This window comes from Lichenostomus cassidix, chromosome 7 (assembly GCF_008360975.1).
Source record: "Lichenostomus cassidix isolate B80296 chromosome 7, HeHo_3.0, whole genome shotgun sequence".
NCBI lineage: Eukaryota > Metazoa > Chordata > Aves > Passeriformes > Meliphagidae > Lichenostomus > Lichenostomus cassidix.
This window is the reverse complement of record NC_139488.1, coordinates 6,926,445-6,953,473: the sequence shown is the minus strand read 5'-3', so window position 1 is coordinate 6,953,473 and position 27,029 is coordinate 6,926,445. Positions and strand designations below refer to the sequence as shown.

Below are 27,029 nucleotides of genomic sequence, written 5' to 3'. Positions count from 1 at the left end.
ATCTTAAAAACCCTAAAATATTCTAAAAGGGTGATTTAATACTATATAATAGTATAATAATTTAACTATCAATCTTTAGTGTTACAGAATCTAGTACAGCAGGACAGTGACTAAGGGGTCCCTGATATTGCAATAGGACTAATATTGATACAGTATTGGCTGAGTCTTTCAAAGTCAACTTTAAAACAAGAATAGAAAACAACAAATTTTTATCATTTTAACATGTCTAACAGAAATAATATACTTTTCATTTTGGGATTTATAAAAACAATACAGTTTACTATTTATGTCAGTCTTCTTCAGAGCTTAATGAAGTATTATCTGGGGATGTTATTTTGCAGTGACAACATGTGGACATGAAAAACACACTTGCTACAAGGCTAAACTAAGTCACTGGACAAAAACATCTCTTCTTGCAAAGCTGGGTCTCACAGAAACCTGGCAAATCTGATATGCCTGTACCCTCTTAGTGCCTCTCTCCTGCTGCCAGAAGACTGGCTGTATTTTGTCTACATCCACAGCAGCTCTGAGCCGGGCTTCTGCCACATCCTAAGAGAGATTCTATTTGTGTTCTCAAAAGTGAACCACAAACTTTGGGAAGTAGCAGCATCTCCACAGTGGAACATATGAGAGCCACCTCTGACGAAATCACATTGTGATACATTTATAAATTCACCGAGATTGATTGAAAATGGATGTTGGGTAGCAGAAAAAAAGGAGAAAGCAGCTCGTCGTCACCTGGAAGTGATTTACAGGATTGTGCTGTGCTTGGTAACAAAATCAAGATTTCCCAAACATGCAAACATCTATCTGTGAGATGCTGAAGTCATAAGTTCCATTTTTCCATTTTCTTTGGGCAGTCAGGAGAAAGAAAGCTGGTCACTGTTGAATCACCATAGAATAGAAAGTACTTTGCCTTGCCCACTGGCCTGCTGTGCAGGTAACCTACACAACATCCAGGCTGCACAATTCTTCACTACATAGGCAATTTTCCATTATTCAAGTTCCAGTAGTTTGCAAAACAGATTTTTCTCCCTTTGAGGTACAGTTTTTAGCGAACCTATTTTAAGAGTAAGGAATGCCTAAGCAAGATAGAAGCTGCCAAAGGCACAACGTTACTTGTTTATACCAACAAGAAATGTATGTCAGCATCAGAAGCTGCATAATTCTGAACTGTCAGCAATATTTTTAGATTTTCCTCAGACTGACCTGTTCCATACATGCTGTGGAAGCAATTTTGTTGCAACTGCACTAAGAAATCACTTTCATTAATTTCAGCTGTTGTAAGAGTAAAAGAGATATTTTAACAGCTGGTTTACAGCTGGTCCTTAATATAGAGAATAGTGTTAAATAGAAGAGGGCAGCTTTTTTAGAAGCTGAAGGTGGTATGATCATAACAACTGGAACGTTGGTGTCTCTGGCTTCTCTCTAAACCCCACTGTGAGAAATCATGCATTTGTTATTTCCAATTTTGCTTGAAGTGTCAATTTGTTTTCATTTTAAAAATAATTTTTAGTTGTAAGACTAAGAAAGTAGCTATACTCTGGGTAAGGTTGTTGAAACTCATTAAAAATAAGTTTATTAGTATGTGCAAAAGCCTTTGGGCTTTTGGAACTCATGAGGAAACCATTCTGCAGCACTTAAAGAAAAGCTGCAATTCCAGTGGAATTGATTGTTTCAGTCTTCAAACTAGGATACAAAGGACCACGGTTTGCAACAGTGTAGTTCTGGCAACCAAGGAGAAGCATTAATTGTGAGACTATATGAAAATAATCCCTCTTCTTTCTCTAAAAGCAACAATAAAATCCTACCCTGACTACTCAGTCTTTCATCCTTACTGAAGAACAGCTACAGAAGTCTGGAGCCTTTAAGTGCCCAGGTTTGCTCACCAGGTGTTAAACCCAAGAACCACCACCAAGTTTCCACATAGCACAGGCAGTTTTACTGTCTTGCTGTTCTGAGTGTGGGTGGGAGGGAGTCAGTTTTCTTCAGGACAATCTGTAGGGTGCTGGGTTTGCCTTTTGTGACCACACCAGTGCTGACAGCACAGAACTATTTCAGTTACTGCTGAGCAGTTTTCAACATCTCTGCTGCACCAGTGAGTAGGCTGAGGGTGAGCAAGAGTTTGGGAGGGGACAGAGCTGGGACTGCTCAGCCCAAAGGACCAAAGAGATATTCCATCCCATATCACGTCATGTTCAGCAATAACACCTCAGGGGCAGAGGGGGAAGAGTCTTTCCAAAGTGACTGCTGCTGTCAGAGCTCTGCTTGCGTGATGCTGTGATGAATACTTTGGACAGGCACACACTGTATTTAGCGTCCTGTTCCACTACCTATTTCCTTTTATGACTTCAAGTGCATCACATAAGCAAAGTTTTATTCACTTAAATGCAACAGGGACATGGAAAAGAAAAGAAAACAAACCTATAATTAATGTAGCTAGACTGGCAAGGCACTTGAACATGCAGTAATTTCCATTTTCATATAATTACTTGCCATGAGGGAAACCCAAAGGAAATCTGTCATCATAAACAAAACACTTTTTCAATGTTGATGGTGCTTTACTTTTCCTGGCTAAATGCATACTGTCCTGCCATGATTGCTATATCAACATCCCCTTGAAAGGCATTCTAACAGCCTTCATTCCACCTATCCCACCCAGCCTTACAGCATCCCCACAAGTCCTTACAGAACTTAAATCCCACTTAGCCCTACTTAGATAAAATACATTGTCTCCTGTGAACTGCTATCCATGACTGTTTTGCAAGAAAGGTCAAGAGGGAAAAAATTGTGAGCTGCAGTGTAGATCTCTGAGTGGACATCATGCCACACAGGTCCCCCTCTGCACCTGCAGGGCACAAGAACCAGCAGCCACCACTCAAATTTACTGCTCATAGGCAGCAAATATGCTGGAAATAGATTCTACCCCATGGCTTAACCTCCTTAGTTAGCAGACAGGCAAATAAGATTTTCTTTGGAAAAAGTCTGGCTAAGGGCACTAATACAAGCCTGTTTTGATAATATTTTTACAGGCACTCCACCAAATAAATTATACAGCTGAGAAAATCCCAATTGGTTTCACACAAACACTGAACTTGAGCAGAAGAGCGCATGGTCTACTTAGCTATTCCAAATTACTTCCTAAATCAAGATTAAGAGCTAAGGATTATGACAATAGAGGATAAGCTACCCTCAAGGAAAAAGCCCCAAAAAAGAGGAAGTCTATTAAAGCCTTCTATTAGGACCTGCAGGCCTGATTTAAGGTAGAGCTTTTAGATAAGCTGACTTTGGAAAAGGTCCTACAGAGATTTAGAATGGCCTGTTTTTAGACATGCGTCTGTTCCAAAAACTATGGATCATTACTTCACTTATTTTTATGTCATTTGAGCTAAAATAACCTGAGGCAAAAGAGATGCATCATCAGATTCACTTTGTGTTATAGCTGCACTTCTCATCAACAGCTTTGTACTGAGTCCACTGCTAGTATAACCCCTGAAAATGTTAAAGAACCATGCTGTCTATAGTGTAATTACCAATTTGGTATGGACAAACTTAGTGCCATTCAGTGCATTCCAGAATTCACTTTGCTTTACATTTCCACACTATAATTTAAAGACAAAAAAAACCCAATATAAACTGCATAACAGTCCATCAAACCACAAGATTTTCAGTTCATACCTGGTCTTGCCACTGAAATTAAGAAATCTATTTGTCAGGTTACCTAAATACAGAGCACCTGGATTGGGATGACATATGTACTGCTTTTTGTACACTATCTTTCCTTTCCTTAACACAGAGAGAGTTAAAGAGAAACCAGTGAACAAACACAAGTAGTATATATGTTGGGAGAAAAACTGAAGACACAAACAGGACTTGGTTCTTTCCAAGAATATCTTGAATGATTCCATTACCAGAGCATTTGGTGTCTTAGAAAGCAAGAAACAGGAAGTGGGAGGTAATCCTTAGGAAGCGGAGTTTGTTTTCTCTCTGCTGTTTCTGGAGTTTCTAGGCACTAAAAACATTCATTTTGTTGAGCTGAACTATTTTCACTCAGGGTGCTAAATTTTATAGCCCGAAGTAGAAGCTCACAAACGCACTCTGAGTTTTTCAGTTATTTTAGCATTTCAAGCTATTTTTTGATATTTTTGAGAGAAAGAATTAAGTCAGAACAGCAGGGAGCCTTTATTAAAACTATATATTTTGTCCTCTGCAGCGATTTCCACAGGTATTTAATGTACTTTTCACTTATGCAAGTACTCATGTAACATTTATTAGAACATGTATATTTTTTCCTTTGGCACAGCTGGAAGATTTTTGAATCTTTTTTCAATTTTTAAATCAAAATTGGAGACTTGAAAAATTAAGTTACAAAGAACTTTATGAAAGATATTACCATGTGAGGGATATATTCAACTGTGGGATATTGCAAGCTTCTGATGTTGGAGAAGGGTAAGCAGATTCTACAATATCTTGTATTAGCCCAAAAGCACAGGCCATGGTACAATGAATTTTCAATGAGATGCAGCATTGCAAGTTGAAATTGAACCTAGAGAACTGCAGTGAGGGTACACAGCAGACATACAAGTGTAGGCGAAGCAAGCACCTCTATTTGCCATGTAATTGTTTTAATCATGGACTGTTAGCTAATAAATCATTCTGTTCCAGCATTTTGCATTCTCATAAAATACTGGTCATTTTTCTGGATGGTTCTAAGACACACATGAATGCAAGAATACGCAGAGAGAAAACCAAGAATGCAAGAATAGCACCAGAAAGAGGCAAGCACAGGTGGGATAAATATTACAAATCAGCTTTAGATGAGAAGAAAATGGATGTGTTCTACCAAGCGAACCACTTAAGTGTCTGTAACACGAAGCAATTCTTCCCAAGATTTTTGAATAGGAAAGGGAACTGAAAACTGTAAGTTGATGGAATATTCCTGGAAGAACTTAGCGCTAATTTTATCCTAAAGTTACATGCTACCTTTTTTTTGGAACTTGCCACCTACAATTAAATCATTATGGACCATCTTGAAAACTTGAGCACGTGTCAATTGGGTTTTACCTTGCTGATATTGATTAGTTAAAGCTGCTTTATCCTCAGAGAACGGGATAAAGAGAGAATGGTAAAATGAGAGGCAGTAATGTGGAAAGCACTTGGTGAGAACCTCAGCTACTCAGCTGAGTGTTTGCCCAGAACATATGGGTATTCTATAGTAATCTGGGCAGTCTTGCTAGAAGCATAAAATGTAGTGTTTTCGTATTTTAATTTTGGCAGAAAATGTGGAAGTTCCCCTCTGAATTCAGCATACTGGATTATTCATGGTCAGAGGTGGATAGAAGAGTTCATTCACTTCTATGTATTTTTGGAGTAAATTATCTTATGAGTGGTTTCTCACTTCTGTGAATGAAAATAAAGGCAGGTGCCAGCTCAGATCACACCACTTATTGCTCACTTGTCTACTAATTTTGGAATGACATATGGCTCAACTTGCTCTAAAGATCATTAGGCTTTGAGGGTTTTGAGTTGAATATTCATCCACTCTGGTCTTGCAAGAATGCATTCTATTGGCATTGTTTGGATTATTAATTTCCACATTTAAAATATGTCATTTGAAAGTTAGCAAGAATTTCCTGTAGAAAAACAGTGATTTCTCTTTATTTCCAAATCTTTTAGAGTGTACTGCCATGTGTCATTTGGCAGTGAAATCAGGTGACACGGGGCAGAAGAAGAAAACAGTTCATTTTTAGTAAAACTGCTGATTTTAACAGATATTAATTTATCCTTTCTTGGGCAGGAAATATTTAATGAAAGCAAGAAAAATGGCACTGAGGCATTTGCTATCTAGAAATAATATTTTTTTGTCCTATCCTATCATCTTTGCTTACTTTGGATTGTTTTCTTCCCACTGATTAGATTCCGTAAACAAGAGAATTCCACGAACAAGAGAGGAGATGAGAGAATAACACAACTCCTTCTTCCCTCTGAAATCTTTATTAAATTGTTCTCTCTCACATCTATTTTGCTATCATGGCAACCTTTCTATTTTTGAGGGGTAGATGCAGGGCAAAAATCAGTATTTGTGTTGATTACACATCCATTCACACCTAAAAGATTCTGTATTGTCATAAGGACAAAGAAGTGACCACCTAGATGTTGAAGGACATTTAGTTTGAAATCGTGTAGGATGATCAAAGAGATTAAAAGCCCCAAAGGCAGGGGGCAGTGAAATGGGGGAAGGGGCAGTATTCCACTGATCACAAGCGTTATTTGTTCTAGACTACAATTACCTTATTCCATTAATGTCTTATTACAGTAACTACAGTGACACAGACAGCATTAGAAACAGAAGACTCTGGCACCTGGAATTATTACTACTGCAAACAAAAAAATTAAAATAAAGTCTGACTGCTTATGAAAGATTTCAGAAAACCTGCAACTGTGTTGCAAGGTAAGAGCAGTGCAACCACTGAAATACTGATCTTTTCCTACTTGTTCATTCATTCCCATTAACTTATTTCCATTTATTCATCGGCTCTGTATAGCAGAATCTGCTCAAGCATGAAGCTTCAAAAAATCTTTGGTGCTGCTTTTTCCCTGCCCTGGAAAAATGCCATCCTCTTATCCAGCAAAGCATAGCAAAGTGTGAAAACTATACTTTTTTCCACACTTAAATATACTTGGATACTTTTCCTGTTGGAAAATAACATCAGAAGAGCAATACAATATTTCATATCCTGCAAATATTCAATATAAAGAGGATATGAAATTGATTTCTGGATTTGCATGTAGGAGGAAACATAACTGTGCAACATACTGCAGCATCAGTCAGAAATATTTCTGTCTTCAGGGGATAATAAACACACTGATGTAGTGCAATAATCAGGTACTGGTTATTGTGGAACCCTCATTCATGAGAAATTAATGCATACAAACCCTCTTCCCTCACCATTGCTTTTAGTGAAAACATGAGACAGTTTCACTGAAATACACAGAAAACTTCTGGACATGCAATGAAACACTTCCATGCCATGCTTACCCTAAACCCCAAATATACTTAACAAGATGATGTACGGATCAATATCTATTAGTAAGCCAGATAAAAATTGATTTCTATGAGCTTGCTAAGAGTACAATGATTTCAGGCTTCTCCTGTAATGTTCAATCTCTCTTATATACTGTAGAGAGCACTCACACCCCTGCCTTAAGGTGCTGTAGTGTATATTTTTACTATGGGTTCAGTATGGCACTTTGGTCAGAACAGACCCATGGCAACATTGCTTTCTGACCATCCCCTAAATTTGCTCAGAAACGGTCAAAGCGTTGTCAGGGCAAGAATTTGGTCTTCGGAAAAAGTTCAGTACTAAGCCAGTACTTGTTAAAAAGAAATAAGATTAAAAAAAGAAAGAATTGGCTCTAGAAAGATGTACAAAGACTAAGTTTCCTGAGCTGCTGATTCATCTTGGTGGAGCTCCACGCATGTGTTTTGAGTTCCAAAAACATCTTCCCTGTGTATACAAGCCCTAGCCAAAGGCATTACAGAATCCAAATTTCAGCTGACAGCATCCAGAAATGTTTTGCAAGCTTGAAACCCTGCACTGAAGAAACAGCATTACAAACTTGACACAGACTGTGTGCTGCATCCACAGTGCAAAGAGCAGTTTATGCTGTGAAAACCTGAGAAGGACTTAGTCTCACACAGTTTTTGTGCCCCTTTGGGGCACCAAGACCACCTTCCATAACAAAATTTTCCTGAAACTGCCTCTGGAAAATTCTTGCAATACGCCAGTGCTATGCCACAACCCTGGGGACAAAGAAAGGCTTAGTATTATTATATGTGTTCAGACTGTCTGAAACTAGGAGATGGTTTTTGGAGAATGTTCTCTGTTAGCTATGCTAGAGCCAACCCAAATCCATATCAATATATATGAAAGTAAAAGCAGAGCTCAGCTAGGCCCAGCTCTAGGAACTGGCAGTGACTCCTTGAAGTTTCCTCACCAATTTTCTCTGGAATAACCAAGTATTTACTGCTGCCAAGATCTCAGCCCTGGTACCTCTTTTTCAACTGCTTTTTCAGTTCTGTAGACTGAGGAGCAACCTCACTTGAATACATAATTAAAATGAAACTTGGAGCATAGTAAACATAAAAACTCCTGCAACACTGACAATAAAGAGCACTTATAAAGAAGAAATTACATATTAGAATTGTTCCACTTAAGGACCTTGCACAGCTTCACCTTACACTGCCTAATGCTACAGTAAGAAAAAAATTACATTTGCCTAACCGTGCCTTCGTGATGGAAAGAGCAACCTTAGAAATGTCATGGATAGGAAACTACCCATAGCACACCCAGTTATGCATTTGAAAGGCAGGTTAGGTCAGGGCAGTATTTAACATTGTAAAAACCTCAAATTAACCCCACATTTTAATGACAGATGCAACATTTCTGCAGTAAAAATAGTTTGGCTGTGATTAAAATGTACACTTCTAAGTAGCATAGACCATTATCTATAGGCCTCTTATAAAATGTCACAATTTTCAGTGACTTTTTACTTGGTCAATAGCTCTTTTGACTGTAAAAAAGGTTTGCAACTGGAAAACAAGTTTGTCTCATTCTTAGAAGCAGAAATCACTTATTCCATTATCTAGGCTACAGGCTAGGGCCAGACCCAGAAGATGTTTGCATTTGAATGACTGTACACATAAAAAGAGAGTTCCTGCCGAGTCTGTCTGCCCAGTTCTCTTCCACAGCTAAGCCATGCACTAAGAACAGTTTTATAAGGGAAAACTAGGTATCAGTATTAAAAAACCAGCACAGAAAAAGTATGAAGTAAAGATCTTTTATTCCATTGCTTCCTTAATCATCCGAGCACCAGGCTATAGATTTGGCACAGAGATGACTAAAGAAATAGAATATAAGAAGGGGGCAGGGGAGGTTGGCTTTAAAAAAATATTCTTAATAGTCAGGGGGAATCAAGAGACACCTACTAAATATTTATATTCACAGCTGATTCACTTTGGGTCTTACCATTTAATTATTTGATTAATTTTTAAAATGGTCAGTCTCTCTTCACATTCTACGTTCTCAGCTGTCAATGATAATTTTATTCTTCAGAATGGTTCAGTCAAATTACTCCCTTTTTCTATGACATCAAACCATATTCATGTGGAGTACAGACATTTTAATCTTAAAATCGAAGTGCCATATGCTATGAGTCTGTCAGTTGAACCAAGAGAAGAGAAGGTTAGGTTGGGATAATTGCACTGCAGTGCAGATTTGCTTTACTTTTTCTAATTAAAAAGACCATTCAGAATGAACCCCCAAGCAACCAACTCTCTGCCCCCAAACCCCCCAGCAACAATAAAAAACCAGATGTGTAATAAAGTTGTATTTTTCCCTAGTTCTTACATTTTACAAAAAAAACCCCAAAGCAGTAAAATCCATACTCCACACAATACATGAAAAATTCTGGGAATTTACTGTTAAGAGTTAAGTAGTCTGCTGCTTGTTTTCCTTCAAACTTTTATCAGTCTCTTCCCAAGATGACACACCAGATACGCAAACTATTTTCCTTATATTCTGATCTGATATTTCATGAATAGAACAGCAATAAAGCATCTTCTTTAGAAGCATTCGTACTTCTGTTTGGATACAATTTGACTTTTTTTTGCATATTCTGTAACTCTCTGGCATACTGTCCCCCTGAAATAAGATATGCCATTCATGTTCATTGTTATCACGTATGCATGATTAGGTCTAAACCAACCATTTCATTTCTCAGTCCAAAACATCACAGAAACTCAGAGGATAGAGAAAAAAAAATATATATAATTCTAGCCTGCATTCTTGTTTTATCAGCAAGCAAAAATCAACTTCTCTACTCTAAATACCACCCTTCTAACAAGTGAACAAAAAGGGATAACCGTGTTGAAGTAATTTTTGAATCTTACCTTTCAAAGACATGAAAACGGCAGACCACTATTTTGACACAGAATAGCTTAAGTTTATAAATCACTTTAGGGATATTACAAGAAAACTGGCATTTTTTTAGTCTAGTTTTTCCAAGTAATATATGCAATCTATGACTTAGTTTTGGCATTCTCTTTTACACGCAACTAACTCGGCCAGAATGTTACGTGAACATTGTATTTTAAATTTAATTTCTCTCAGCTAAAGAAACTGCATCTTTTTGTGCAAGTCCCTTTTTTTTTTGTTTTTTGGCTGCATTATTCATGCTATACCTAAGAATACTTCATTACTTGGATTGCCTACATATAACCTTCTGTCCCTTGGCTATTTTCCTTGTTAGGAAATACCTTGCAAAGACATCTGTGCTCATGGCACTTGCTTTAGACATCTGATCCATAAGAATAAATTCAGATATTGCAGCTTCTCTGTGGATGATGGTAACAGTCTTATCTTTTTTTCTATACTTCAGTAGACAAAATTATTATTCTTTTAGTGTCATGACCAACAGACAGAAAAAATGCCACTTCTGAAGATGTGAATTTAATGGAAAATAAGTTAACTTTTCATTCCTCTGTATTTTCCGCTGCTGTATTTCTGTAAGTGTTGAGGCTGGAAATCTTTCTTTGCAAAGCAGAACAGAGTAACATACACAATTTACCATGCCAGCAAGACGGTTCTCAGTGTGATGTTTAACTCATGACTAAATACCAAGAATAAAAAACAGTTTTTGCAAGTGTGTACCACGAGATAGATTAAACATATACCCTAAAGTGAGTTTTTCCCCTGCTGAAGAAACACAGGCAGGGTATTGCTACAGAGAACAATTTTTTGAGCAAAAATGCATGTCTGGAATAAAACTCTGCCCAAAGTCACACCCCTCCTCCCAAAAAACCTGTGCAGCAAAACCCAAAACCAAAAAAAAAACCCCACCACATTGTGTCCCACTCCCATGATTTTAATTATTTTTAGAGTGCTGCAGGAAAAGAATGGAAATGCACAGAATATGCTTTCCGTTGACAGTGTTGGAGCGCCAGTTTCTCAAGCGACAAAAGTGCTTCACCAAAAGGCGAACAGCAAATGATAACACATCTAAGGATGTCTATAAAATATGACATGAGGAATCATATAAAACAGACTTGGCATGATACAGAGGAAAAAGGTATGTATTTATATATTGCTACTTATTGTATATAATAAAGAAGAGAGAGATTTTATTTAAAATTACAGAATATACTAATGCTGTCAAATGAACAATCTACAGAAATGGAAGTCATTCATTTCGTACTTTGTTAAAAGAATATTGCAGGAAAATAAGTTCAGTGTTATCAACTGAGATCAAATAATCCAAACTCCTAGAGTACTTAATGCAAGGAAAGATAACTCATGCATCTAGACCAATTCATATATTAATCTAATCTCATCTGGCCTAGAAATTGAATTACCTCACTTGGAGATCCACAGCATACTGGAGGTCAAGGACAGTCAGGGTTTTTGACCTGGCTTGCTGCAAGGTTATATAAAAGATTGACATTAAGTTTAGACTCAGCTGAAAAAGTGTATTTGCCAACAAAGTCTGAAATAAAGGAAAAAACCCTGAAATACAAACCTGCCCATAGCAGTGACCTTTAGAAACTGAAGAGGATCACCCGATCACTGCCTTAAGGGTACACTAAAATTTTCACTTCAAAATGCTACTGATTAAAATATTGGACATTAATTTATTTAACATATTCTAACTGTTGTTGGGAGCCAGCCTAACACTGGTTCATAACTGTGCTGGGAAACAAACAAAAGACACCTAAATTGACAAATACAGCAGCACCACTTGCACCCTGAGTTAAGCAACAGTTTTGGTTACAGGTAAAATTAGTCTTTTCCCTGCAGGTTTATGCCACTGTCAGTGAAGGAACTTGGACGTGGCAAAGAAGTTCTTCACAGAAGGGGTGATTAGACACTGGAATGGGCTGCCCAGGGAAGTCAGTGGAATCACTGTACCTGGAGGTATTTAAGGAAAGACTGGATGTGGCACTGAGTGCCATGGTCTGGTTGACAAGGTTGTGACTGGTCACAGGTTGGACTCAATGATCTCAAGAGTCTTTTCCAGCCTAGCTGATTCAGTGATAAAAATGAAATTTCGTAGGAATGAACTACCAGGTAAAGATCCTCCAAAATGAAATAGGAACAGTTAACTTGGCTAAATTGCAGAAAGCTAGCTATAGAAATATCAAGCCAGAAGATTTTGCTGTGAAACTTACTATTTTTCTTTTGAGCCCCACATACAATTCCAGAAGAGCATCTTTAAAAATATCTTCCATAGGTTTCTCTTTTTTAGATTAGATCAGCTTTCTCTGGTACTCATTATATTTAAAACCCAAACAAATTAAACTTCTGCTGTGTGTTTTGGAGAGAGCTGAAGCAGGAAAGTGGTTTGTATCTAAGAGAGCAATAAATACCTCTGTGTGCCCAAACAGCACTGTAATGAGGACACAAACCCCTTGGATTCAAAGGCTTCTATAAGTGCATGCAATCCTCAGCAAACTGAGTGTTAACAAGACAGCACTACAGCAGATCTCAGTGGGAATCATTCTTCTGTCAAAGACCTTGGTGGACACTGCCATCAAAGTTCTGTTGACAGTCATCTGGTTTTACATCAGGTTTTTCAAAGGAGGTCTCCCTTTGAATCAGACAGCAGCAGGCCTTGTGCAGAGGGCAAACTTCACAGCAGAGAAAAGTGGAGACTCATTTATACCAGAATCAAATAATTTATGGTTGAAAGATGAAAAATAAATTTAATTCCTCTTTGCTTATACAGCAGAACACAGTTTTTGCATAGTGCAAAGGCACTCTGCTCCTCCAAAGAACATATGCCCAAAGGACTTCTGAAAATGACTCACATCAAAGATGCAAATGGAATTATTTCCAGCACACCACATGAGCCTGATGGCTGATGTGAGGAAAGAGAATTCCTCTGAATAGAAATTTCTAGGAATGTCCCATATGTGTTTTCTCTGATTTAAGGGATAATACTTTTCTAACCCTCATCTATGCCAGTTTATTCTCTCCAAGGGTTTCCAAAGTAAACAATTTAATTCTCTTAATCTGGGCTTCAAAGCATACTGATCTGTTGCCTTAATTTTTAAGTCAGTGTGAACAGACCAGAAGCAGGTAAGCTCCAGAGAAATATAGGAAAGCTTAAAGAAATATTTGCAAAGCCTTGAGGCATAAGTGCTAACCTGAATATAGATTACATAGACAGTATTCCCATTAAAACACAGTTCAAGCAAAGCTCTTCCCGTTTGGGCTCACAGATTAAAAGCAGGGTGTGAACCACTTCATGTTCCTAGACTTCCAAATTCCTTCCCTCCCCTCCCCACACAAGCCTTCCAAATTTATCTGGAATGCAGATATTTTTCTACAGTTAGCGTCTCATGAAAGAAGGAATCTTGAGGCTGGGGTAAATACATACACTGTAAAGAGATTTTGGCAATCTTTCTACTGTCTGGGTCTTGTTAAACTCATACTGACAGTCATGCTTGCATTGTACAAGGGAACAGAAAAGGTCAGGTGCATTCTTAAACAAAAGCAATGCCAAGGTTTCTTTTAGATAAATTTATGGTCAACGGTTTACGCATATAATTCATTTGTTGAGCTTTTTCTCAGAATTGTTGAAATCAAATGTCAGTTACATAAATTATGAAAAAAAAATTGTGTGTATACAGTAGAGAATTCAGACAAATAACTCTCAATGCTACAATGGCATTCCTCAGGCTCAGTACTCCAAAGATTTTAAACGACAAGATTGTCTATGTTCTCAAGTCTGGCTTTTTGACAGTAAGCACCTATAAAATCCAGGTTTGTTGTTTTGTTTGTTTTTTTTTTTTTAGTGTAAAAATTACCAGGTTTTATGCTTGAACTTCTAGTATTCTTGCTGGAAGGATCCTCCAAAGAAGTTTGAAATCTTGCTTTTGCTCTACAGATTAAAACAACTTCGATCATGCAATCAGAGAATCATTCAGGCTGGAAAAGACCTCCAGAGTAATTGAACCCAACTGATAACCCAGCACTGCAAAATCAACACATCCCTTAGTGCCACAGCTACATGGCACTGCAGGGCTACATGTCTTTTAAATACCTCCCAGGATGGTGACTCCACCAATCCCCTGGGCAGCCTGTTACAATGATTGACAACTCTTTTGGTGAAGGAGTCTTGCCTAATATCCAATCTAAACCCATCCTGGCAAAATTTGAAGGCATTTCCTCTGGGCTTGTCACTTGTTACTCTTGGAAGAAGAGACCAACCCCAATCTGCCTACAGCCTGCTTTCCAGTTTGTACACATTCTTGTGCCACTCTTCATCAAGGGAAATGTGTCCACCAACAAATAGCTGGCAACTGTACAAATCTTCCCAGAGAATCACAAAATATTTTGGGTTGGAAAGGAGCTTAAAGATCATCTAAACCCAAGCACCTGCCATGGAATTTCAACACCTAGGTGGGTGAACTTGTTATAAAAGGGAATTAAGTTGTTTTAGCAGGACTTTCCCCTCATGAACTTGTGCTATGACCAATGACTGTGCTGTCTCTCATACTTTATACTACATATACATATGTATAACCAGCACTACCTGTCCCAGGTGAAGAATCTGGCACTTGCTCTCGTTAAATTTCATATGGTCACTGGCTGCCCAGCTGAGAATATATAAATATATATATTCTCTCTTATACTAGAACGGGTGGCTCAGAGCCCATCCAGCCTGTCCTTGAACACTTACAGAGATGGAACATCCACAGCTTCCCTGGTCAGCCTGTGCCTCACCACCCTCACAGGGAAGAATTTGTTCTGTCCTCCATCTCTAACTTTGTAGCTGAGGCAAACCAAGGTGTTCTAGCCTCTCCCATCCACACTGAACATCCTGGCAACCCCGCCCTGCGCTGGCTGCATCTTTCTTTTTTCTTTAAGGTTTTTGAACGGTATTCGGGCTTTCCAGGTCATTTCCCGAAGGTGCTCTGAGCACCCTGTGCTGCTGTGCCGAGCGGCGGTCAGCGCCTCCCTCACGGCGGGGCTAAGGGAGCCGCGCCTGAAGCGCACCGCAGGGATGCTGCCCTGAACGGGGGAAAGCGCAGCTTCCTCCATTTCTGGCTCTTCCCCGGCTTCCTTTACCTCCCCACACTCATCCGCGACAACCACCGCCCTGTGCCTCGCCCAGGGGAGCCGCGCAAAGCCCGCGGGGTTCCGAAACTTTGGTGGCCCGGGGGCCGCAGGGATGGGCAGCGCCTGAGGGAGCCTGGGCGCGCGGGGAGCGCGAGCGGCCGAGGCGGGAAAACCGGGATCGCAGAGGGCTTTGCCCACACCATTAATCGTGTGGGAACTGAGCTTCTGAGGGAGCGGCTGCGGCTGTGGGGCGTCCCCGGGGAGAGGGACATCTCCTCTCCGGGAATGAGGACTGCCAGGGAAAGAGAGAGAGATTATTGGAATTGCACCTGCCTTCCCTGGGATGGGTGTGTCAGGCAGACTGTGACAGGGGCATGATCAACTCATGTACATAAATCCATGGGAATTCATCCCAGGATAGGGAAGGAGCTGGCCGGCATCGTCATGGAGCCCTCAGCATTATTTTCAACAGTCTTGAGAATCTGGAGAGGTTCCACTCTACTGGAAGCTGGCTAATGATATCCTGGTTTTCAAGGAGGGTAAGAAGGATAATCCTGTAAATACAGTCTAAATACAGTCAGTCTCACATCAGTTCCTGTAAAATTATGGAGGTTATTTTGGGAGTTATTGAAAAACGCTTGAGAGACAGCACAGTCATTGTTCATAGCACAAGTTCATGAGGGGAAAGTCCTGCTTAAACAACTTAATTCCCTTTTATAACAAGTTCACCCACTTAGGTGGTCAAGTAAAACCAGAAGATGTGGTGGGTTTGGGATTTTAGCAAAACTTTTGGTACTGTCTCACTTCAGCTCACAGTGAGATGTCCCTGGTGTGTTTGCTCAGCAGCTGGCTGACATGTGGGGCACAAAGGAGTAGTGTAACTGTGGTCAGGCTGGTCACCAGTGGGGCTACCCAGGGCTCCATCCGAGGGTCAGTGCTTTTTAATGCTTTGATAAGTGATCTGGATGCAGGTATCTAATGTACATTAAGTATATTTGCTGATACCAGACGAGGAAGAGCTGTGAGTGTTCTCAGAGGTACAGAGGGTCCTGAATAGGCAGGAAAACTGGGCAGCAAGTGACCATATGAAATTTAACAAGAGCAAGTGCCAGATTCTCCACCTGGGACAGGTAATGCTGGTTATATATACATACTGGGAACAAGCTGATAAAGAGTCCTGTGGGAAGAGATCCAGGGGTTTGGGTGGACAGCAAGTTGAATATGAGTCAGAAATGCCCTAGCAGCCAGGAGGGCCAACTGTGTTCTGTGGTGCATCAGGCACAGCACTGTCAACCAGGCAAGGGAGGGATTGTCCCACCCTGCTCTGCACTGGGGCAGCCTCACCTCAGGTCCTGAGGGCAGTTTTGGGCACCACAATATAAGATGGACAACAAACTGTTAGAGAATGTCCAGAGAAGAGCAACCAATTTGGTGAAGGGCCTTGAGGGGCAGACCTACTAGGAGCAGAAAGTTGGATTTGATGATCCTTGTGGGTCCCTGCCAACTGGAGATACTCTGATTCTGTGAATAACAGTCTGTGAGGTTGGAGTTAACAAAGGTACTGCAAAGAAAACTTGGCACAGCCAAGACCTGGCACAAGAAGTCAGGGTGCCCACAGGGCACACTGAACACCATGATGTCAGCACCATAACACGGTAAAGGCACATCATCGAGGAGAACTTTTAACCTTTACCGAGCAGATTTCCATGGCAGTGGCTTACAGACACCACAGGAATAACGAATAAACCAAGTCCTTCTAAACTACTTTCAGCAGGAATTGCTAGCACTGTTCCCCAAACTTGTGGCAACACACTTTATCCTTTTACATGCCTGCTTCTATTAACACTGGTCTCAAAGATCATTCATTTCTTTTTTTCATTCCCAAACCCTTTTTTCACTTTCCTGGGATACCAAATGCTCATTTCTCAGAATGATCTTTGTCTGAAAAGGGAATTATACAACTGTGGCACAAGAGAGCAAGTAAGTGCCTGTCATGGGTGCCTGGCATTTCGTCAGTGACAAACCACAACACACATAAAATGATTTTAGGAAGAAATTATAAGTACAAATAAGGTCTAATGAGTTTTTTGAAATTCTTTTTCTTTACACATTCCTTATGCTGAAGATAAATAGAGAATGTAAAAGAAAAAAGAAAAAAACCCCAAACTAGTAAAGCAAACAATCTAAGGCACACTAGTTGCTGTTCTAAAGAAATGCAGGTGTGATAGTCCTAAAAGAATATATGCACCTATTTTAAAGAGGAAGGGGTAGGGTATTTTGTTTTGTTTTTAAGAATAACCTCTAGATTAGGTATTTCTGTTCCATCTTCTTAATCTTTCATTGTAGCTATACAAGGACTATACTTTATGTGCAGATATTCCAGTATCAACCTCCTGCCCTTCAAGCAAATGTCACTTGAAGTAATCCTATGTTACTAATTGCTCTTACAGTCTATTCTAGACATGAGGGCATATGCATGAGGGCTGACAAATGAAAGCAGCTATTCCTTAAAGTCACATCAGTCTGGCAACAACTGAGCATTTGAAATGGTGGGCACTCTTTAGCACAAGCACAGCACACTCTGGGTACTTCCAAATCACCAGGGCCTGGTCTTGCACCATCAGCCCTTGTCTACATAAGAGCACCTTCAAATTTAAGGTGAACTGATAAGTGCTCAAAGTCAAACAAGCATGGCTTAAATTTATCCAGCTCCACTGTGGAGGCAGTTCTGAAGTTATGCAGCCTCTAGTGTCTCTTAGCTGAAGGATAATGAGTTACAGTAAAGAAAGGCAAAAAAAGTACTTACTAAAAAAACAATAAATCCATCTCTTGGGATATCTGCTTAGCCCTAATTCAGAACAGACGCTTGATTTAACAGATTACCCTGAACAACCTTGCAAGACATTTGTTTCTCAAAAGTAAAAATATGTCAAATCTGTTTCTGTAAAGAACAACATTTGGCTTTTCTTTCCCTTGCAGAACAGACATGGTTTGAATCAACTGCCTTTCAAAACTGATACGTCAACAGAAAAAAAAACCCAAACTGTTTCTAAAGGACTTGATAGTCCTCTTTTGGCTGTAACTAAAACCACAATAAAATGCTGACTGGAACAGATAATTAAGATTGTTAAGTTTTGAATTTTAGCTTTTTGGTGGGACAACTCTTAAATTTTTTACAAATTAAATCTAATATGGTTGTAAAGAAAAGCTTATTTATTCTTAAGGTTTTTCCGGCATTTGGAAAAACTGTTTTAGTTAGAATTTTGTTGGTGTTCTGACTCTGAGGCCTAAAGCAGAATTAAGCAGGATTAAAACATGTTCGCTTCCCAAACTAGTACAAAAGTCAAAAAGCCCTCAAAAGTTTGAGTCTGTTCTTTCCCTGCAAATTGACACCTCCAATTTCAAGTCTTGGACAGAAGAGGATGTCACAGTGGTGTTTTGGCCATCTCCCTGATGGAAAGCCAAGGTCAGTAAAGGTTTTGTGGACTTGAATTGCAGCAGAGGGATTTCACATGTGCAAAAAAACCTGACAGCCACGTCTTCCATTATATGCAATTGCTTCCAGGAGGTGTTTAAGAACAACATTCCCTGTTTGCATGCTTCACTGTTCTCCAAAGGAGGGAAGCTCACCAAGGAGCCTTATGTAGTGCTGCTTTGTAGGATAATAATGTCTCTGATACTTAATTTCAAGTTCTGAGCTTATTCGGACAAGAGAGGATGAGTGAAAAGGCAGCCTTCTCATGTGCTACAAAACCAGCACTCCTTGTCCAAAAATCCAGAAATTAAAGGGAATCAGACCTGAAATTTGAGTAGCAACTGTTCTACATGCTCTCAGAAAATCTTGGTGACAGCCTTTAGGAGAGAATGTTAATTGATGGCATCGTGGGTTATAATTGTCACAAGTTGCAAAGCTCAAAAAGGGAAGAGAAAAGCAACAGAATAAATATCATACACCTCTAAAAGGCTGGCTTTTGTAGGGCCAGAGAATTGAGATGTGAGTTCTCAGAGAGAGCAAATGGAAACACAGAAAGAAAGAAAATTGGTGTTAACCACTAGCTGGGCAGATAAAATTAATTTGAGATAGAAGGCCAATAACAAATTGATAAAACATATCAGGAGTGAGTTACAGGAAGACCATTCAAGTCTAATGCAATGATTCCCCTTAACCTTCCATAAAAGGAAGAGCATCCAGGTCGCTAAAAATCACTCCTGGTGGTGTGGAGGTCCTATTTTGAGCTAATCAGGGAATTAACATTGGAATAGGCATTTTCAAAATGGAACTCTCACATATGTAGAAAACTGGCACTTATTATCTCAAAGCCATTAACAATTATCTTTGAGATCAGGTAGAAATTAGAGAAGACTGGAAAATGCCAAATATAGCTCTAAACATTTAATATGATGCATGTGAGAACTCAGTTCCAGGAAAAACAGGGGACTATTTAAAGCATATAAGAACAAAAGGATCTGAGTAATATCCAGGCTGTATTTTTTGAAAACAAGTGGGGTATAGCCACTGCAATATTTTTGGGGTACAGTACTGTAAGCCTTGTGGATAATGGAGAAATCTTGATTTTAATAAGGCCTGTTGTTATTTCACATAGTCTGAAAACTGGGGAAAAAGGTCTTTGACAAAACGAGTAAATAGTAGGTGGAAAACTGAGTTTTTATTTTTGACCCTCTGTCAAGACAAACGCAGGGCTGGGTGTGTGGGACACCAGGGTCTTCTCTCTGCCCTGGAGCCAGGGCTGCTCTGAATTCCAGTTAATGATCTAGATGAAAGAACTGACATCAGATATTCAGGAGCTGACTCTCCTGTAGGACAAGATAAGAATTAAAAAACACTCTAAAAAAGTGGAGGTAAGGACTGGAAAAGCAGAATCCCATTAGACAGGAAGAAGAGCCATGTACTGCATCTAGGAAGTCCCACTTGTTGCAGACAGTCACACGTGAGCTCTGTTTTTTGAAGAAAGATATCTGGGTGTTATTTCGCATCCCTATCAGAATATGACTCACTGGTGTCATACTGCTAAGAAAAGACAAGCTTTATACTTGCAGAGAAACAAAAAGCCAGATTATAAATCACACAGGAAGAATTATTTCACCCAAGCATGAGAGCATTTGAATTCTCAGAACTGGATTATTTCGAAAAAGTTAAAAGGGAAACAGCATAAATGATTTGAGATTAAATATAAATATATTTTTAATCAATGACTTAAGAGGAGAGGAATTTTATTTCACATTGTACTCCATAATTTAGAAAATTAAACTGAAAGAAATTGAGATGCTTAAAAGAGAGATTGATTTAAAGGGAAGAACATTTAGAAATACTCTTTAAATACATGAAGATAAGTAGAATATATTCTCAGTTCTCTGTGCATAGAAGAAAAAATGGCAGGCTTGAAGTGGGAAGAGGTGTGGGAGGAAAATGTGGACTAGACAATATTTCCTAAAAATACAGGTAGGAAAGGAATGAAACAGATGGCCTTGAAAGATGGTACAGTGTTCAACAGCAGCAATCTTCACAAAGAGGCTGAGAAAAACAAACCCAAACTCTGCTGTGTCCAGAGTTACATAGATAATGCTTTGGCTCAGCTAACTTAGGTGCCTTTCATTTCTTTTTCTGGGGCTCAGAGATATATGTGTTAGGAACTACCTAATTACACTTTATAAGTTAATTAAGCTGGGTGAGAATGTAAACTTGTAATTAAAAAAAGGTACTTCAGAATAAAAAGTAATTTTTCTATTGGATTTATTTAGCTACTAAGAGCCAGCCAAAATATCAACAATGACCAAACTTCAGTGTACTAAAAGCATATACACACCAAAAAACCTGCAAGGGCTTGCTTTTTCCCATTTGGAGGTATTGAAAAATATATCAAATGCTAACCATCTGAGAAGATTCTGAAAGCAGGAGAGTAAATAATATATGATAAATTGTGTTCACTCAACATACGGATAGACTTTAACTGCTTAGAGCTAGAGTCTTACAACCATAAATGGATCAGTCCTGCAGAGAATCAAGAGCTAAATATTTCCTGTAGGCTCTTCAACACTGTTTGGAACCAGCCCTGTTCTGGAGCAAGGCACTGGAAAAAAATCTGGTTTAGTGAGGACCAGGGAACCTCCTTCCTACTCTTGGCTCTTCTAGCCAGTTTTCCTAAATTGTGCTGAAAGCTAAAAATATCCCACTGACAACACTGAATGGCAAAATGAAATTAGGTGATGAGATTTGGCTGCACTGAGGAAGAGAATTACCTATCACCAAGGAGTTTAAGTGGATTCTAGAAGAGCAGAGAAGTCTCTTACCACTCCAGCAAAACAGGCATTGTTTTAAAGTGTTGTGCAACAAAAATACTGCCCTGGGATTAACAAAGGCTACAAGCAATTCCATGTGTTTTTAAGAAAGGAACCTAGAATAATAATCAGGCAAGCTTTTAAATTTTAAAGTTGTTAGGCCTTTTGAAAATCTTAAATTATGGTTTTCTAAACCAGCTGTGGAGACTAATAAGCAATAACAATTTTCTTGGATATCGGGTGAAGATTTCTTTGGTCTACTTTCAGGCACACTCATATTTATCAGGCTTAGTTCTCTAATAAATATGGCAAGATGTAATTTTATTATAAATGTCAATAATAAGGATGTAGGATTGCTAAGAACCTGTGTCCAGTGACCAGCAGGTCTGATATCAGTTTGGAGGTACACATCATAAAATTGCTAAACTTGGAAGTGACCTCTAAAATCGAGTGCAACTGTTAGCTGACACTGCTATGTTCATCACTGAATCATGTCCCCAAAGGCCACATCTACAAGTTTTTTGAATGCTTCCAGGCATGGTGACTCCACTACTTCCCTGTGCTCCCTGTTCCAATGCCTGACCACCACTCCAATAAAGGAATTTTTCCTGATATTCAATCTAAACGTTCCCTGGTGCAACTTGGGACCATTTCCTCTTGCCTGTTGCTTGTTACCTGGGAGAAGACACCAACCCCCACCTTGCTACAACCTCAAACAACATCGTATGTGTATCAGACACTAAGCTGCCGGTTTTATCTTGGACAGAGATGTTTTTTGCCCTCCAAGTTCCAGAAGAAAGCAGCAAGAAATTCACCCCACACATCATTGTAAAAGTGGAAAAGTTTTGACCTAAAAATTAGGGGTTTTTAATGTAAACAATACACAGCGTGTAGAAATATTTCTTGAAAGCCTATGTCTGAAAAAACTAATTATCTGTATTTCCCTTCCTTCTGTTGCAGCCTATCAATCATCTTTACCCTGATGACAGTGTCAAGAAAGAACCACTAGATTTTGTAACATGAGTTACACAAGCAGCTCAGCGCAGGTGTAATCTTATGGGAGAGAGGTAAGAAAAGTCAATACCCCAAGATTGCAACTAATTTAAACTTCTGATGACTCAAATAAAATTCTGGTATTTTATCTCCCTGCAGCAGAAAGTACTTTAGCCTGTAATACTAATCTCTGAGTACTACAACTGGTCCAAGTCAATTGGGGAATATAATCCTTAACCTGACATCACAGAAAAACATAAAATTTCAGGTTATTTCATTGTCAGAATTATGCAATGCTATACTTTCATTATCCTGGAAGAGAAAAATAGTTAATTTTATATCCATTTCCAACTCCTCTATGTGTACTTTGGCTGCAGTAATAAACATACTAAGAAACATTCCAATTTCTGTTTTCAAAAATATCAAAACAAATAATTAATCTAACAGCAGATTGTCATGTCACAACTGTGAAAGAAAATGCTACATTACTCTTGCACTTGACATACCATGACACGAATTAATTTTTTCTCCCCCATCTATTTTTCTACTGGTGAAATGTAATGTAGACTATATCCCTTCATCTATATCCCTGTCCCCCTTGGAATCTAGTAAAGAATTTCTGTCTTAGTTCAAATTAAGGAAGCTTTTCTTTTAATCATATGACTGCACAAATAAAGTGTGATTTTCCTCTTTGGGGAAATCTCCTTAGGTACAAAGGCTGACTTCATTTAGGAATGTCCCAGCTCAGTAACAAAATATGTTTCAGATTACATTAGTCCTTCCCTCATATTTTGATGTCTGATCATCTATTGATAAGAAAATGTCAATTCACAGTTGACTCTGAGTAAACCTTAAATCACACCAGGATGTGTTGGTGCCAACTGCACATTTTGAAGATGGTGTATTCTTGCACTTGATAGCTGCTGCAAAGTCAGCTTCATCTACAATTTTCACATATTCTCAAATATTTGTGATAAATAAGTCTCTGAGTCTAGATATCTTCCTTACTAATTAATGAAGCAAATGTCCTTTCCCCCACCCATCCCCATCAAGTCTCTAAATAAATTTGGTTTGCAGTGTGAACTCATCTCTCTATTTCCAGTCGCAGGTGTCAATTTGAGTAAGTCTGTCAATCAGACACTACTGAGTGTACAGAGAGAATGGGTTGGGATAAGACCAGAAAATATTTCTTTCACTGACATATTGAGTAATTAGTTTTTAATTGACTGAGAAATCCAATAATTTTTAAAGCCCTTTTTAATATTGTGTGCAAGGGTCCTATTCTTTTCTTTTTTATTTCCTCATTGCATGAAGGGATCAAAGCTGTTACATACAATACAATAAGTATTGTGTTCACTGTTGGCTTAAGGACTTATCTGAAAATATCAAGACAAAAAAAGAAAAAAACTGCAGAGCTGCTACAGTAAGATAATTCAGAAAATTATCAGAAAATTAATAACCCGAGGGAGTCATACATGATTGATCCCAGTGTATTCTTACGAAGAAACAGAAAGCTTGTTACTTTCCAGAGCTCAGAGCCCTAAGTGCAAAGTTCATCAGTTTGCTTTTGACTTCATTCCCTCCACACTGATTCTCACTTATGACTGTCCCAGTGTTATGCTCAGCAGATGAATAGCCATCGCTGTGCCAAAATATTCCACTGAGATTACTCTCATGCACTCACACTCCCAGAATGTCTCCATCTCATATGTAGTGTTCTTGTGCTCTGGTTCAAACCACATCCTTCTGAGCATCAACACAAATACAAAAACCTATAAAGACCCCAGAGGTATTACAGGATTACTCTATGGCCATAAGTAGGAAGAATAAATAAGATTTAACAGCTACAGTTATGCTTCTTCTGCATAGGAGGATATCATGTAATCATGTGCAAGGAATGTTCATAGGGAAGCCTTCCTAATGCAGTTTTTGATGGAAGGGTGAGGAAGTTACTGAATCCAGGCTATGCCAGAAACATCATGCTAAGGATTTGTGCATACAATTTGTATATTAAAAAGTTTTAGGAAAGAATCTGAATTCCACCTCTATCAAGCAGCAATGCAACAGAAGCCTGAAGGGAGAAGTGTTAGAGGAAGAAATGGTTTGTGCTTTTTAATTTCTGGGAAGGCTGTGATGCAGAAGACCGTTAGTTCAAGGCAAAGGTCATGATAATGTCTCCTTTTATCTCACCTGAACATACACTGTTCTCCAGGGGAAAAGTCTTAATCCAGAATACATGAGCAGCAATTATACTGCTGTGCATGAATAAATAAGATCATTTTGTTTTCACATGAAGACTTTAAAAATGTAGGAAAATGATGAAAATTTGAATATTCTGTTACAAGAATCTGACTCTTCAAAGAAGACTGTTAATTCTACCTTAGACTTATCCTGGTAGAGGAAAACTCTTTGCAGCTTCATTGGTACAAGTATTTATACTTACTAGTGTTAAGATAATTATATTTCCATTTCATTGAAAAAAAATTACTTCTTTTTATTCCCCTCAAGATATCCAAAAGAAAACTATTCAATAGTGAAAAAAAAAAAAAAAGAATTAAATATAAGAATGATACAAACTTTGGAGATAAAGAAAAAATAAAATAAAAAAAAGAGATGACTTTGAATTACTAGTGATGCAAATAAGTTACAGAACAAGCAATTCATTGATTTTAATTCACTTCTCTTAGTTAAAGAGTATGCTTGCACTAGCAATTACTCAATATGTTTAAACAGAGATAAAAAAAAAATTAAAGCTACAAGATGTTTGGAGCCGTTTCTTGAAAAATAAACTTGCCTCTTAACAAGGTAAAACCCAACAAATTAAAGAAATACAGTGCTTATCATTTGAAGGTATCATGCTGTCAAGGTAGATGCCTTCACTAAAATCACAGCATAGCTGGATCTTTTGCCCTTTGGCACAACTTCTTAAATTGTTAGGAGTTCCCACACCCTGAGCACTGATGAGTTTCATAAAGTAAGTAAACAAAACTTAATTTCAACTGTTCATTAGAATTATTGCTCAGACCTAATTCAGCACCTGCAGCTTCTTGCAGCTGTGGAAGAACCAAGATGAACAATAACACCAAGGAGCCAGCATCATACACAAGTATAGAAGATACTGTACCCTGCTTATTGGAGATTTGTCTACCTAAAATCCGTCAAGTGACGTACACTGAACCCAAAATTACATCACTTGAGATGGCTGATCCTGGTCTCTCACCCATTTAGGAACTTGCCATAACAAAACTCCAGCAAAGCAGTCTTGAATCAGACTGAAGAAAGAAAAAAAGATAACAAACCCCAATACAAACCAAGAACTTCTGCTAGCCAAGCTAAGTTGCTTGCTTGCCTACGAGGGCAGAAGAACACCATATTTTAGGATTTTAATGACAGAAGAGTGAAACTACAGGGTTTAAACCTACAGAACCCAAAGGAAAGCACATTAGCATTTAGGTCCTCCTCTTCACCAAGGGTAAACTGGTGAAATTTCAAACACCTTGCAGTCCAGACAACCATCCTTAAACCCAGCTTTAGTTTTCAAAGCAGTCAGCCTCTTGCTAATGTAGGCCAATACTCAGCATAGCACAAGCCTGCACTCCACATAATCTCACCCTGTAGACACTGCTTTGCATCACATCTGCTCTTAGCAATTATCATCTCTGTTGTCACACAGGTAAATTTGAATCAAGACCACAGCAAAAGCACACAGCAAATTATAAAATTAATTAAAAGAGAAATGTTACCTCTAAGGGTGAGGAGTCTACTCAAAACCAGGGCCAAAATCAACAGATTTAGCCTTACTTCATGCTTCCTGACCCCCAGCCCTCTCTTCCTGGGATCAAAGCCATTGTCTTAGTCCAGTTCCTTCTCTTCCCCTGGCTGTGGGCCCTGATTGCTTGATAGATCCCAGCTGCTTTGATCTCTTAACTCCCTCCTCCCCAGTGCTACAGCACTAATGGCACAGCTGGGGACACTTACTCTTTGCACATGTGACAAACCTGGTCCCAAGTATCCTTTCAATAAAGAGAGCATAAATAAATGTCATAGCAAAAGAATACAGGAAAACTTTCAGAATATTTTTGTGTAATTGGACCCCTCTAGGCTCTGGGATCTCAACATCTCTGAGAAGCAGCATTTTACATAAATGTGGGTAGAAGGAGCACGTATTGGCTTAATCCAGCAATCTGAAGTTTCTAGAGCAGCAATTTTCCCCAGTGCTCCCCTCAGTGTTATTATTAATAACAGAGATGGCTTGTCTAGCCCTTTCCTTACTTCACTGTCCTTCCTCTGGCAATTGTGAGAGAGACACAGAGAGAGGCAAAAGGCAGGGGGAGGATTTGCTTGTTCCTGTTATCATGGCTTAACAGGCAGTGTGAGATTCATAGCAACATAAACAGGCAGAAAAGCAAGAACAAATTGCACACGCAAACTAACTGAGGCTCTGGAATTGAGACAAGAGTTGCTCAGTACGTGTCATGTGGAGAGGCAGAACTCAATGCAAGTTACCTTCCAGCTCATTTGCAGACACCGATGGGTTATCATGCTTGGGATGGATAACTCTAGATCACTTTTCCTATTTACTGCAGAACTATATGCTATGCTCTGCTACTGACTACA

The 27,029-nt window shown here is 38.9% G+C and overlaps 1 long non-coding RNA gene across 1 annotated transcript in view; it reads right to left on the bottom strand.

Annotated features, from left to right (window-relative positions):
* Nucleotides 1-26,308, bottom strand: part of LOC146434447 (uncharacterized) — a 68,465-nt gene extending 42,157 nt beyond the window's left edge. Inside the window, exon 1 of the long non-coding RNA XR_014853388.1 lies at nt 26,156-26,308. This is a non-coding gene — a long non-coding RNA (uncharacterized LOC146434447). The remainder of the gene's footprint in view (nt 1-26,155) is intronic.
* Nucleotides 26,309-27,029: the final 721 nt, after the last annotated feature.